Source organism: Chelonoidis abingdonii, chromosome 26 (genome assembly GCF_003597395.2).
Source record: "Chelonoidis abingdonii isolate Lonesome George chromosome 26, CheloAbing_2.0, whole genome shotgun sequence".
In the NCBI taxonomy this organism is placed as follows: domain Eukaryota; kingdom Metazoa; phylum Chordata; order Testudines; family Testudinidae; genus Chelonoidis; species Chelonoidis abingdonii.
Window position 1 is genome coordinate 13,668,105 of NC_133794.1, and position 13,365 is coordinate 13,681,469.

At 51.5% G+C, this 13,365-nt stretch overlaps 1 protein-coding gene across 1 annotated transcript in view; it reads left to right on the top strand.

Moving 5' to 3' along the window:
* The window catches only part of PRR13 (proline rich 13), a 328,718-nt gene that overhangs the window by 190,713 nt on the left and 124,640 nt on the right, over positions 1-13,365 (top strand). The gene's annotated exons all lie outside the window — the stretch shown is intronic.

A 13,365-nucleotide genomic window follows, 5' to 3' on the forward strand; every position in this document is an offset into this window, starting at 1 on the left:
AGAAATGGGGGGTGGGGAGGATGGAGGGAAAGAAAAGAGGAGAAAAGACTGGAAAAGAACAAATGAAGGAGGAAAGGGAGAGGGGAAGAAAAGAGAGAAACGGAGGGGGAAAGAACGGAAAAGGGGGAAGAAAGTGGTGGGAGAGGGAAATGGTTGAAGGGAAAGAAAAGAAACAGAGGAAGGAAAAAAAGGGTGGAAGGAAAAGAGAGAGAGGGAAGCCAACGAAATAATGGCAGGAAAAGAACAGAGAGAGAGAGGCTGGAAGAAAAGGAGAGAAGAGAAACAGAAGGAGCACAAGAAATAAAGGGAGAAGAAGAATGGAGGAAAAGAGGGAAAGAAAAGAAGGAGGGAGAAAAGCAAGTGGAGAAAGAGAGAATGAAACAAAGGAGGAAGTCAGGAAAGGAAGAAGGAACGACAGGAAAGAGAAGGAGGAGAGGAGAGGGACTCTGTAGGGGCTGCAGCCCAGCTGCTCCCCGCATCCCTGATGCCGGCTGCTTGGGGTTTGCTGCGGCTTAGCCTCTGCTTTGCTTTCCCAGGGTTTTCAGGGGCTCTGGAGCCGCATCCTTCTCTCCCAGTCAAGCAATGGAAAAGGGGGGAATAGGGAGCCGGGCGACCCTTGGGAGGTTGGGGCTGGGTCTCTCCACCAGGGCATAAGGCAATGCCAGGGGTTCTTGGGGAGGCTGCATCTGCGGGATGGATGATGGCTAACCCTGCAGTCCTCACACCCTCTCCGTTCCCGCTCAGGCCCAGAAGGTGGGGGTGAGGTGGTCTGTAAACAGACTGAAGGATCAGGCCCAAATGGTTCAACACCAATCCTATTTAAGTCCCTAGGAGTTTTGCCATCGACGTCAAAAAGAGCAGGGTCGGGCCTGCATGTGGAAACAGACTCCCAGCTGAGGTTCACTCCCACTCCTCTTCCAGGACACGCTCGCTGGAGGGCTGATCTGATTCCTACTGGGGGGCGGGGGGAGGCAATCCAGCTTCCTGCCGCCCTCTAGGCAGATGTTTACACAGACCCAAAGCGCTACCCGGATCAATGCGGTGGCCAGTTTGCCCCCACGTTTTGCACTGGCAGCACAAGCCGCAGGGCCAAGGTGCTGAGGGCCCCTGAGTGCAGGTGGGACAAGGACAAGGGGTATCACAGTCCGGGGATCTGTCTGGCTGTCAGCCAGAGGATCAAGGAGTGAGGAGGTGCGAGGAAGAAAAGGGGACAGGAAGGGAGAGAACTGAGAGGAGAGAAAAAGTGATGACTGTACAAAAGAAAAGAGAAGGGCAGACAGGCTAGGTCAGCAAAGAGAAAAGTCACAAAGGAAAAGGAGAGAATGTGAAAGAGAGACAGAGAGTGGGACTGGGACAGAGGCGCTGGGGGTGGCTCTAAGTACTGACAGGCCAAGGGGAGGTGTAAATTGCGCCGATTTAGTCCCATGTAGAGCCAGAGTCTGAGCTGCATTTACCCTGGTGTAAATACGGAGTCAGCAGCCTTGCTCTGCATTTAAACCGGCATAAATCTGGACTAAGCAGCACTGCTGTGCAGTGCATTTACACTGGGGTGAATCTGGAGGGAGCAGCGGTGCCCTGCATTGACACTGGGATAAATCTGGAGCAAGCAGCCTTGCTGTGCTTTTACTCAGGTATAAATGAGAGCAGAATCTAGCTGAATCAGATGGTCCAGCGTTCGCTCTGTGTGGCATTTGGAACATAGGATTTGATGGTAATTTGCCTGCTTCTAGCACATAAAATGCTTAGCACCGACGGGGTCCATCTCCAGCATTACCCCACAGCTCCTTGCACTTGCTTTTGAAAGGTTGGAGACTTTGAGACCGTTGATTATGCTTCACACCCTAGTAGCACTTAAGATCCCATCCTTCCCGGTGCTGAACAAACACAGCGTGAGCCACAGGCCCTGCCCTGGAGAGCTTGCAGTTTAAACGGACAAAGGGTGGGAGGGGAAACTGAGGCGCACAGTAGGGACGTGTTTTGCACATGGCCACCCAGCAAACCAGTGGCAGAGTCAGGAATTAAAAACCAGGGGCCCAGCCTAGCGCCCTGTCCCTGCACTATACTCACGGAGGCCCTGCGATGGTGCAATGCAAGTATCACAACCGTTTCACTAATAAAATCAGACAGTCTTTCATCTGCTGAGTCCCCCTCCTCCCTACAAGGACAGACCTTGCACTGGGTCTGTTCAGACCTTTCTTTGACTGGATTTTCCTTTTTAGTTAGCAGGGGGGAAGCCACTAATTAAAGATACAGCAGCTCGCTGCCCATTTGGAGGCCACATTTGGAAGTATTTATTTTTTGTGCATCTGAAGTTAACGGGTGTGGGGTGGGGGGGAGAAGGAATCAGCAATTGGTGGAAAGGGGAGTGGGGAATCAAAGACTGGAGTGGCATGTGCTCCTGACCTCAGACTGATTTTCCAACATGACATTAAATACCTTTTTAAAATGAACGTAGCCAGAATGGCAAAGCCGAGGGAACTCGTCAACGGAGACGCCAGCGGCCGGGGAGGAAATAAATTATTCTCCCCTGTTTCCAGCCTTTGCGTCTCGCAAGTGTGTGACAGAGGGTCAGCGCTCAGAGATCCTGGCGCATCTGCTGGGAGATTGGGCTGTGCGAGGAGCTCACAAGGGGGACTGTTATAGGGCATGTTCAAAACTGAACTGGGCCTGCTAGGGGAGGCAGCCTGGTCTTTTGATTAGAGAAGGGGGCTGGGCTGCAGGGATTCCTGGGTTCTATTCCCAGCTCTGGGAGAGGAGAGGCAGTCAGGGCTCCTGGGTTCTATTGCCCACTCCAGAGGGACAAAGCGTGATCTAGACACCAGAGCAGGGGGTGTCTGGGACTGGGAGTCTGGCCTGCTGGGTTCTGTGCCTGTTTCTGACACTGATGAGTTGGGTGAACTTGGGTGGAGTCACTACCCTGCCTCGTGCCTCAGTTTCCCCATCTCTACAATAGGGGGTGGCGAGCCTGCCTTTGAATGTCTAAGATGAAAGGCAGTAATGAAGCACCAGGTGTCATTGTTTGGAGCCCGCCTAGGGCTGATTTAGCGCTTCTTATTGAAACCAAGTGAAGCTTGTATTTAAGCTTTAAAAAAACAAAAAAAAAACCCTAATCACATAAAAGCCAATGGGTTGAAGCAAGCTTCGCCCTGAAATCGGAGGCAGGGGGGCGGTTTTGCATGGCCCTAAGGAAGAAAAATGCAACAGAGCGGACCCTTGTGCAGCCCAAAGGAGTGAGGGAAAAAGCATGTCTAACCCACTTGGGAGAATGTATTACGTATTTCAGAGCCTACTCTCAGCTCAGTTCACAGAGGATATGTCTCCTACAGCCGGGGGATATGTCCTAGGTTTGCTCCCCAGACTTTGCATAGGTCTATACACTCCACTTGTTCTCCCCCTGGCTTTGCTGGATATAACATACAATGGTCTCTATGCTGACACAATCTTGCCCCGACCCTGCCTCCCCCAATCTTACGGAAATGACACCCTGGCTCGTTAGCTCAAGCTTGCACTGCCAGGCTTGGAGGTCCCTGGTTCAAACCCCTGTGTGTGTGTAACAACCGAGATAACAGCTGGGAAGCTCCAACTCTTACACTTCTGGCTCGAAGGAGGCTTCCATTTGTTGGGGGGATCGCTCAGTGGGTTGAGCATTGGCCTGCTAAACCCCACAGTTGTGAGCTCAATCCTTGAGGGGGCCATTTAGGGACCTGGGGCAAAAATCTGTCTGGGGATTGGTCCTGCGTTGAGCAGGGGGTTGGACTAGATGACCTCCTGATGTCCCTTCTAGCCCCGATATTCTGTGATTCTAAGGCCCCATGCACCCAGCTATGGAAGGTCTCTTGCTAAAACCTTCCCCCGGACCATATCAGGGGTTCTGGGGGAGAATTCCTTATTTCCTGAGCTTGCAAACTATAGTGTTGCCAACTCTGCTGGGTTCAGGGATGTTTCTTAAGGCCGCGTGGCCAAGGCTGCCCAGAGGATTCGGGAGGCCTGGGGTCTTCGGCAGTGGGGGCTCCCCGCTTTGGCGTAATTCAGCGGCGGGGGGGTCCTTCTGTCCTGGGGCGGAAGGACCCCCCACCACCAAAGACCCGGAGCGGAAGAAACTCTGGGGCCCTGGGCCCGGCGAGAGTTTTCCAGGGCCCCTGGAGTGAGTGAAGGACCCCACTCCAGGGGCCCCAAAAAACTCTCATGGGGGCCCCTGCAGGGCCCGGGGCAAATTGCCCCACTTGCCCTCCCCCCAGGTGGCCCTGCTCATGGCTCTGATTTGAGACAGTCGGAAAATGGTCGCTGCTTTTGCAGAACAAAATAAAATTTTCTACCCAACATTTTTACGTTTTTGACCCCTTCCAAATAGTCACCGTTTGGGGTTTTCCCCGCCTCTTTTCCAGCAGCAAAATGGGGAAAGGAGAATGTTTTTGATTTTTGTTTTTTTGACCAAAAACAATGGGACCATTTTGAACAGAATGAATATTGATGCTGTCAGGAAAACAGCTGATTTTCGATTGGGAAACGTGTTTGAATGAAATAGTTGAAGCTGTTCTCTTGTTGATGCAGCATGCAGCCCAGCCAGAGTAGCAGCTTGGTCCCTTTGTCGCTGTGGGACAGCCTCCCCCATGCCACACTGACGCCTGCTGGGAAACGTGGAAACAAGCTTCACCATAATACAGCTTTCTCTGGGCATTGCCATAAAAACCTCTCCCTCTCTGCTTGATGTGGCAGTGCAAACACAATAGGGTGCTGAAATCAATGCTGCCTGACACTCATGATATTTGGTGTTTGCCTGAAAGACCCAGCTCCTGGAGTCTTGTGACTATGTAAGAATCTCAGCTTGCGTTTTAAAGAAAATGGATGTTTTTAGCCCTCAGGGCTGCAGAGGAAAACTGGAAAATACAATACCAGACTGTGCAAAGAGCCAGCAGGCAAATGAAAAACCCCTTCAAATTTATTATGGTTAAAAAACCTCATGAATTTGAAGCTGATCTCATGATTTTTAAGGCAATCTCATGACTTTTGGGTGGCCTGACTCATCATATCGTGAAATAGACGCAGAGTCGGAGTCCACCAAATGACGCACTCCCTAGCTGATCCCCCTCTCTCAGACTGCCCCAGAACCATAACACTCCCCACCTTCGGCTGTGGGTGAACTGGGATCTGGGCTCTGATCGCCCCAACACCACTGGAGCAACTCCATTGACCTCGGCAGTGCTTACATCAGCATCAATACTTCTCTCAGGACTGTGGAAAATCCACGCCCCTGCGAGACATCGCTAAGGAGACCTAACCCCCCCGTATAGACAGTCCTGGGTCAATGGAAGAATTCTTCTGTCAATGCAGCTGCCATCTTCTGGGAAGGGGTCTGCAGTGAGTGTCCACACCAAGGCATTTGAAATGTAGACATGCCCTTAGACTGGAAGTTTCTTGGAGCAGGAACCATCTTTTTGTTTTGTGTGTGTGTTGCACAATGGGGGTCCCAGGCGCTACCATAATACACCTAATAAATAACATACAGGGCCTAGCGCAATGGGGTGCCTAGGCACCATAGTAATATGCCTAATAAATAATGTACAGCACCTAGCGCTATGCGTCCATGACTGGGGTTCCTAGGTGCTACCGTAAGACACCTAATACATAATTTACAGGTTGTGCAATGGGGTCCTGATCCATGATCGGGGCACCTAAGCACTACCGTAATATACCTAATAAATAATAAGAGGCCAGGATCCGTGGGAATCCCTTAAGCCAGCCCTTGGCCTGGCCTCTGGATAATGCACCATGGGCAAGTCTAGATCCAAACTGTGAGGCTTGGACTGAGATTCTCCCCAGATCTGTCCCATTGGCAAGATGTTGGGCAAGAGTCAAGTGTCAACTTGTAAACAAAGGACAAAGCAGGTAGCAGGATCTTTCCACTCTCCTCCTCCTTCCCCACCTGCTGATGGCAGGATACCCAGCAAACAGGTTTCTCTGAGGGCTTATCTGCTAATCAATTTGATCCTCCTCTCCTGGCTCCCTGGGGGAGGGGCAGGGCAGGGCATGAGCGCTGAACTCGATTTACCAATTTACCACGCACCTTCCTTCCTCCTTGTGCAGCCGATGGGGTCACGACCCCATCCCCTTATGGGTGCCGACCCCAGTCAGGCCCCTACACCTGTTGCCGCTCTGGATCCTGTCGTTCAGATCCACTCAGCATTCACCCAGCTTTTCTGGTTGTGAGATTTGCAAAGCAATTGTATCTGCAACAGGATTAGTGTGACCAGATAGCAAGGGTGAAAAATCCGGACAGGGAGTGTGCGTGGGGGGGTGGGATAATAGGAACCTCTATAAGACAAAGCCCCAGATATCGGGACTGTCCCTATAAAATCGAGACATCTGGTCACCCTAAACAGGATATTGAAGCTGCTGGCCCTGGAATCAGAGTCAAGGGCTGATTTCACAGATGGCTGGGTTTGTCCTGCTGCAACTACGTCACCTAGGGGCATGATTTTTACCAATATGGTTTTACTAGCACAAATCCTAGAGTGGACACAGCTATACTGGTATAAAGATGTCTTATACTGGTATAGCTTATTCCCCTTCCAGGAATTCCTGTACTGGTATGAGCACATTTATACTGCTGTAACTGTGTCTACACTGGAGGGGCAGTCCCACTTGAAGTAGGCTGATCTGAACCAATCCAAACCTCTGAGTATAGCAAAGCCCAAGAATGTAGAAGATAAGGGTATACATCAGCAAGGTCTAAAGACTGGAAGTTGAAGCTAGAAAAATTCACACTGGAAATCAGCTGCAAATTGTTAACAGGGAGGGCAGAGCTTCCTGAGGAATAGGGTGGATTCCCCATCAGCTGTTTTAAATCAGGACAGGCTGTCTTTCTAAAAGTGTCAGTTCAGCCACAGGCTATTGGTGTAGATGCAGGGGTCACTGAATGAAATTTTATGGCCTGTGATATTGGGGCACTTTTGGAGGGCGGTGGAACAATGTTATTTGGGGACAGGGGGTGCTGGAACAGTGCTAATTGGGATTTTCATAAGAGTCCTCTTAAAAGTATTATTTTTGTTGAAATCAAGCATTCCGGCACTTCTTCTTTTTTTTAGGACTTAAACACTGGTAAAGATCTGACCTTAAAATCTATTGATATGAACAGGTAGATGAATTCATTATAGACCAAATTATTTGCAGCAGAACTGAGAACCAAGTCCAAGCAAGGTCGTGGAGAGAAACAGACTCATTTTTGCAAAGAAAAGGGGCCATTTTCAGGGCTAGTGAAAACTGCCTCCCATATGAAAGTGCTAGCGAGCAGGGAAAGAGCAAGAATGCAGATGCCCATCGAACTGAAAATGCAGAGAATATAAAGGCAGTTTCTTGGGCTGAGCAAGCCGCTGAGAACTGATTTGTCTGCAGTGCATGAAGGCCCTTTCACTTTAGTGCAAAGGAGTGCGGCATAAAGGGTTACGTTTGCCATATCTGTCGCAGATGCAAGCACAGGTGCTGTGGGCTGGTGGCTTGAGAGTCAGGATGGAAAATAATGGGTTTTTCAGGTCAGGAGCCAAAGTGAAAAATTCGAAAAATAAACCAATTTGATGATTCAAACCCAAACAGTGTTTTCAACAGTTTTTTGTCGAATCGAAAAATTCAAAACCATTTTGTTCTGAATCAGCTGGAACGTTTCCGAGCAACACGGCATGAATTTTTTTTTAGTTTTTTCAGTTCGTTTCCAGTCAACCAAGATGTTTAAATGAAACTTTCTTTTTCAAGTGTTTCGTTTTGATTCGGCAGGTTGGGGATGTTTTTCACCCTTTTGGGGGTTGTTTTTAGACTGACCAAGTTAGACAATGAAATGCCATTTGGAAGTGAAAAGTGGAAATAAAACAGATCCATTATTATTGGGAAGAAAATTCAGTTTTTCTTTTTCGACTACGACTAGTTATCAGATTTGACCTGAATTTGCCAGTAATTTCGGAGCCTCCACAATCTATTTTCCATCAAGAAAATTTCACCCAGCTCTAATCAGGACTCCTGGGTCCTATTCCTGGCTTTGTCACTGGCCAGCCACATGACTCTACTTCCCTCCATTGTAAGCTCTTTAGGCAGAGGCTGTCTCTGGGGCTCTGATACAAGTTCGCTGCCTGGAGGTGCTACCAGAATGGCAGCGATTGCTCACCCGTGCGGTTGGACTCTGGGGAAGCCAACCTGCCCGGAGGTTCTGACTTGCTGTGTGAATGTGGGCAAGTCCCCTCTCTCTGTGCCTCACTTTCCCCCTCTCAGCCTTGTGTATTTACCCAGTGCTTAGTGGAAAAGCCCTAGTTAAGAGCTGAGCAGCATCATAGGGACAGATCAACATGGCACATGGCTTTCCAAAGGCATGGCCTGCCCTGTCTCCACAGGGATGCCCCATGCCGTTCTGGAAGGTCCAACAACCCACCCCTGAGGACAGGATGGGAGAATCCTGCATCCTCGGGCTGCTATTGTTGAAGGTGAAGACAAAGGCTCTGCAGGTGAGACAGGCCAGGACAGAAGGGGCCTGAAAAGAATGCATTCCTGCCTAACGAGGGGGAGGATCTGGAAGCAGCGGGACCCTGCCTGACAAGCTCATAAATGTTTGGATGCTTCTACTCCCCAGGTAGAGCCACTCCCATCAAGGAGGGCACGGACCTGCCACCAAGGCAAGCAGCTTTTGCGGAGGTGGGCTGGGGACGATTTGTCTCACAGGGTAGAATATATAGTGGAATCTCCCCCCCCACCACCTCTGAAATGTAGCCTCCTCTGGGGCGGGGCAAGTGTTGAACAGCAGCACATAAGCCATACTACCCTGAGTTTAGGAAAGGAAGTGAGGAAGACTCATAGGGAGGCAGAATATTATTCACCAAAGGGCAATTTTCTCAGGATACCCGGGCCAGCTACAGCAGAAAGTGCCATGGGATTTGGCCACAGAGTCTTCTATCTATGAGACAGCACCTAAGCTTATGAGGCTGAGGCTTGGGGGGTCCAGCACTGAAGCGGTGCCTTTTGCTGTAGTCCAATCAGCAGAAGGATATGGCCATGTGGCTGTTGAACGGGTTGGACTCCCGCTGCTGTTATGCCTCAGCTGGGACTCAGGCCAGGTAAGAGCAGCAGGAGGTAATCTGTGGGAGCACAAGGTACATTAAACCCCTGCCCATCCTTACGGGTCTCCCATCCAACACCTGCTACTGGCTAGTCCTATTTAGCTTATGAGAGACCCAGTGCCCCATTACACAGCTGGAGGCACCTACCTCATCCCTTGGCTGGATAACCCCAGCCAGGCTACACCTTTGGGCTTTGTACAATCAACCACCTGGTCCCCGCAGGGACCCAACTTCTGTTTGCCAGCTGCTTTCCCCAGGATCGCCTCCCCTCCTAAGGCAGGGGCTTGGCATGGGGCAGCTATGTGCAGACTGCTTTGGATTGTTGGGAGCAGTGAGATCTGGGGGTGGTTAGTTGGCAGAGCCCCCAGAGGAGGAAAATTCTGGGTTGCAAGAGGCAGCCGTGCAACTCCGTGCACACTGACCTGTGGGGGGCGGGGGGCGCAGCCATGTGGCTCAGTGCAGCAGAATCAGCAAGGGGCAGCCCCACTGCTGCCCACATCCCAGGCAGCCGGGGGGCCGCTCACTAGCTCGGTAGCGTCTCTCGTCACTGTCACACACACACCAAAGGGTTAACCCGGGAGGCCGCCTGGATTCCGGGTCCAAGGAAGCTGCAGGACCCTTCGGCCCATTCAAAGACTTTGCGGTCGCCCGACCAAAGAGAGCGCGCGAGGGAGAAATGAAAGGGTTATAAATAAACACGCCATTTAGGCCTCGGCTGATTACAGGGCAGAGCCGGAGGCTGGCTGCGCAGGAAACTCGCTCTCTTATTTTAGTAGTTTGCGTTCTGGGTGACCCGGCTGCCGGGCCACGATTGAAGCCGATCACAATTATTGGTGTATTTATATTGCGTTGCGAAGGGCGGGGCTCGGAGGGGGCGGGGGGCGGCTTTGAAGCTGATGAAACTGAGGGTGAAGGTGCAAAGGAAGCGACAGAGCCCCTGCGAGCCCAGACAGCCGGCTCAGCCTGGGAAAATCCAGCCACCTGCCCCTGGATCTGTGGCCCGTCACGCTAGGCAGGGAGCTAGGGGCCCCTGGGTTCTGTTCCCTGCCTCTGATCAGTGAGGTGACCCTGGGTGCATCAGAGAGGGCGAATTCCTCCCCCACAGCCCTGGATTCACCTCCCTACAGGGCTGTAGAGGTTCTTTAATCAGTGTCTGTGGCACGCACAGCTCTCAGGGGCCAGGGTGTTGTTGTGCTAGGCTCTGTACAAAAGGCCCCCCCTGCCTTGCAACCTGTTTGTGGAAGTTGCAGACGCAACTCGGGTTCTTGCAGAACAGGAGAGTGTAATTCCCAAAATCAAGGGTTGGAAATGCAGCATTAAGGGGACATGAGCCGCATAACCTTAACTCTGCTCCTTCGAGCGCTGCCTTTGGGAGATCACAGCGCCTCACCCCTCTCTCGGTCCACAACAATGGCTATAGTGGGTCAGGCCAATGGTCCATCAACCCAGTATCCGATCTTCTGACAATGGGCAATGCCAGGTGCTGCAGACGAAATGAACAGAACAGGGCAATCATTGAGTGATCCGCTCTCTGTTCTTCACTCCCAGCTTCTGGCAGTTGGAGGTTTAAGTACACCCAGAGCTGTCCTCCATCAACTTATCTCACTCTTTTTTGAACCCTGTTATCGTTTTGGCCTTCACAACATCCCTGGCAATGAGTTCTGCAGCGTGTCCAGTGTGATCTCTGCCAACCAGCAGCAAATGAGTGGTGCAGACAGGTGCAGAGAGATGACTTGGCCTCCTGATGTGGGCACACGTTACATGGCAGCTTGTATTAGGGATAGGTAGGAGGCTGTGCCATTCCCAGATCCATTGGGCCCCCTGATGGGGGCAGAGTTAAGGTTGTGTGGCTGCGCTGGGGGTGGGGGGATGGTTTGTCTTAGCTCTGCATTTTCTGGTTTGCCAGCCTTTGGGAATGAAGCTGCTGAATTGGCCCGGGGAGCTGACACACCGGCGTAGCCCTGGTTGAAAAGCACAGGCAGAAGTTTTGCTGCCAGATATGCCTGAGAGATTCATCCACCCCTACACCTATGGCAGAACCTGAACTGACTACTGAGAAAGAAGCATGGTTAACGCAGGAGTCTGGGTGCCTGGGGCCTGTTCTGAGCCCTCAGAGAGGGGTGTAGTCAGTGGCAGAGTAGGATACTGAGAGCAAGGACACCTGGGATTAGTCTCATCCCGCTGCTTCCCGGGGGGCTTGTGAGATTTCATTCATAAATCCCTTTGATCCCCTTGCCTGGTGGGTTCTAGCTCAGGGATCCCCTGTCATGTAGCACATGTCCCTTCAGGGGCTACACGACAGGAGCTCAAAGCTTGTTTTAAACGGTGGGTCAAATTCAACCCGGGAGATTCGCTTTAAAGCCATTGGCAGCAATTGACGAGCTCTTTGGGGCAGGGACTGTCTTTTTGGTCTGTGATTGTACAGCGCCTGGCACTGTGGGGGCTTGGTCGGCAACTGGCACTACCGGGCCTGGCCCCCCCAACAAACAGACACTCAGCTTGGTGGCAACTCTTTGATGCCACATCTGATCAATTCCAGAATTTCTGGAGAAGTTCTAGGCATTGCCTGGCAGAACCCCATTGATGGGTGGGGGTGGGAATCAGGAAACCAGAGGGGGATAAAATGGTTTCAGGTTCTGGTCATGGTCAAGGCCAGATGTAGGGTCGGGAGCGGGCTGGGGACAGGCTTTGGGTCAGAAGCAAGGACAGAATCCCCTGGCAAATCAAGTCAGGATTGCAGTCTAGATCCAGGCCAAGGGTTGGGGCCAGGTGGTCAGAGGAGCTGGGGGTCAAGAGGTGGATGCAGGGCTGGAGCGATATCAGAGCATGGCATGGACCAGGCTGGGGCGGGAACAGGAACGAGATCAGGCTGGAAGCTTGGGGATCTGTTACACTACGCGGCAGCAGAGGGGTTCCTAGACAGGTAGTGCTGTTGTCCAGATGGGCTTACCGTGCTGACGGGATCAGTGAAATGCCTGTGTATGGCATTTCCCTTTTGGCTGCTGCAGGGTGCCTGAGGGCTGAGTCATGGGGGGCTCTGTGGGAGGGATGAGTCGTGGCCGCGGAGTGAGCAGCCCTGGTCCAGTCACACATGGGGGACACATGGAGCCCCTGGCATGGGATTCGCACAGCCATCAGCTTCAGGCAGTCAGCTGCAGATCAAAGAACTGGTTGATGGCAGCTGTTAAATCCTTCCGGCACAACACCCATGGGACCATGGGACGGTGGCACCCAGGGATTTGGGGGCAGGGCAGAAATGGAGGGAGGCAAGGTGGTGGGTGCAATCGACAGAAGCAACACGGTGTGCAACCCCCTAGTAAACACCACTGCTACTGATCAGTTTTCCTAAGGCACCAGCGGAGGATCAAACCCCCAGAGTGTAACACCCCCCACAAAAGCCCCACGCTGTGGAGCTATGTTAACACCATTTGCTAGCTCGGTAGCAGGCTGTTGCACTTACTGAGGCCAAGCACTAGAGGTTACTTGAAAAAAAAATGGAAAAGTTTCACACACACCCCGTTTTCCCCCTCCCTTTTCAAATTTTGACCCGTTCTGGAGTTGGTTGGGGTGGGGGAGGGGGAGGATTTTGTCATCAGCCCCCCCCCGCAAGAATTTTTCTTCCACATTTTGAAATTTAAAACCATCGCAATGGCATCAGAATTTGGAAACCCATCAACCCGCTGCAATGCATGCGCACGCCGAGCCAGGGGGCCGGCATCAGGGGACAGCTGGTCCCACCCCGCATTGCTAGGTGCATTATGGGATGCACCTGCGTTTCTTTTGGGCTCTGGAATTGGGAGCCTCTCAAATCTGTGACCCTGATGGGCTGTGGTGGATCCCTCCAGTGTAGATATTATAAACACCTAAGGGCATCGCCAGGTGCTCGGCTATGTTTGCCCTGCAATGAAGATGACTAGTTGGTTCCATGAGACAGTATCGTTATTGGACCAACCTCTGCTGATGAAAGAGACAAGCTTTCATGCGACACAGAGCTAGTCTTGTTGGTTGTTGGTCAACCATGATTGGAAGCTAAATACTTTGGGGATAGGTCATGGGAGAAATGACACTGATGGGCAAATGAAATAGCTGGAACAACTGATGCTTGGACTAGATAATACCATTAATTGATAGATTGATAGATAGATAGATAGAGGAGGTGGATGGGAATAGATAGATAGATAGATAGATAGATTGAGGGGGTGGATGGAGATAGATAGATAGATAGATAGATAGATAGATAGATAGAGGGGGTGGATGGAGATAGATAGAT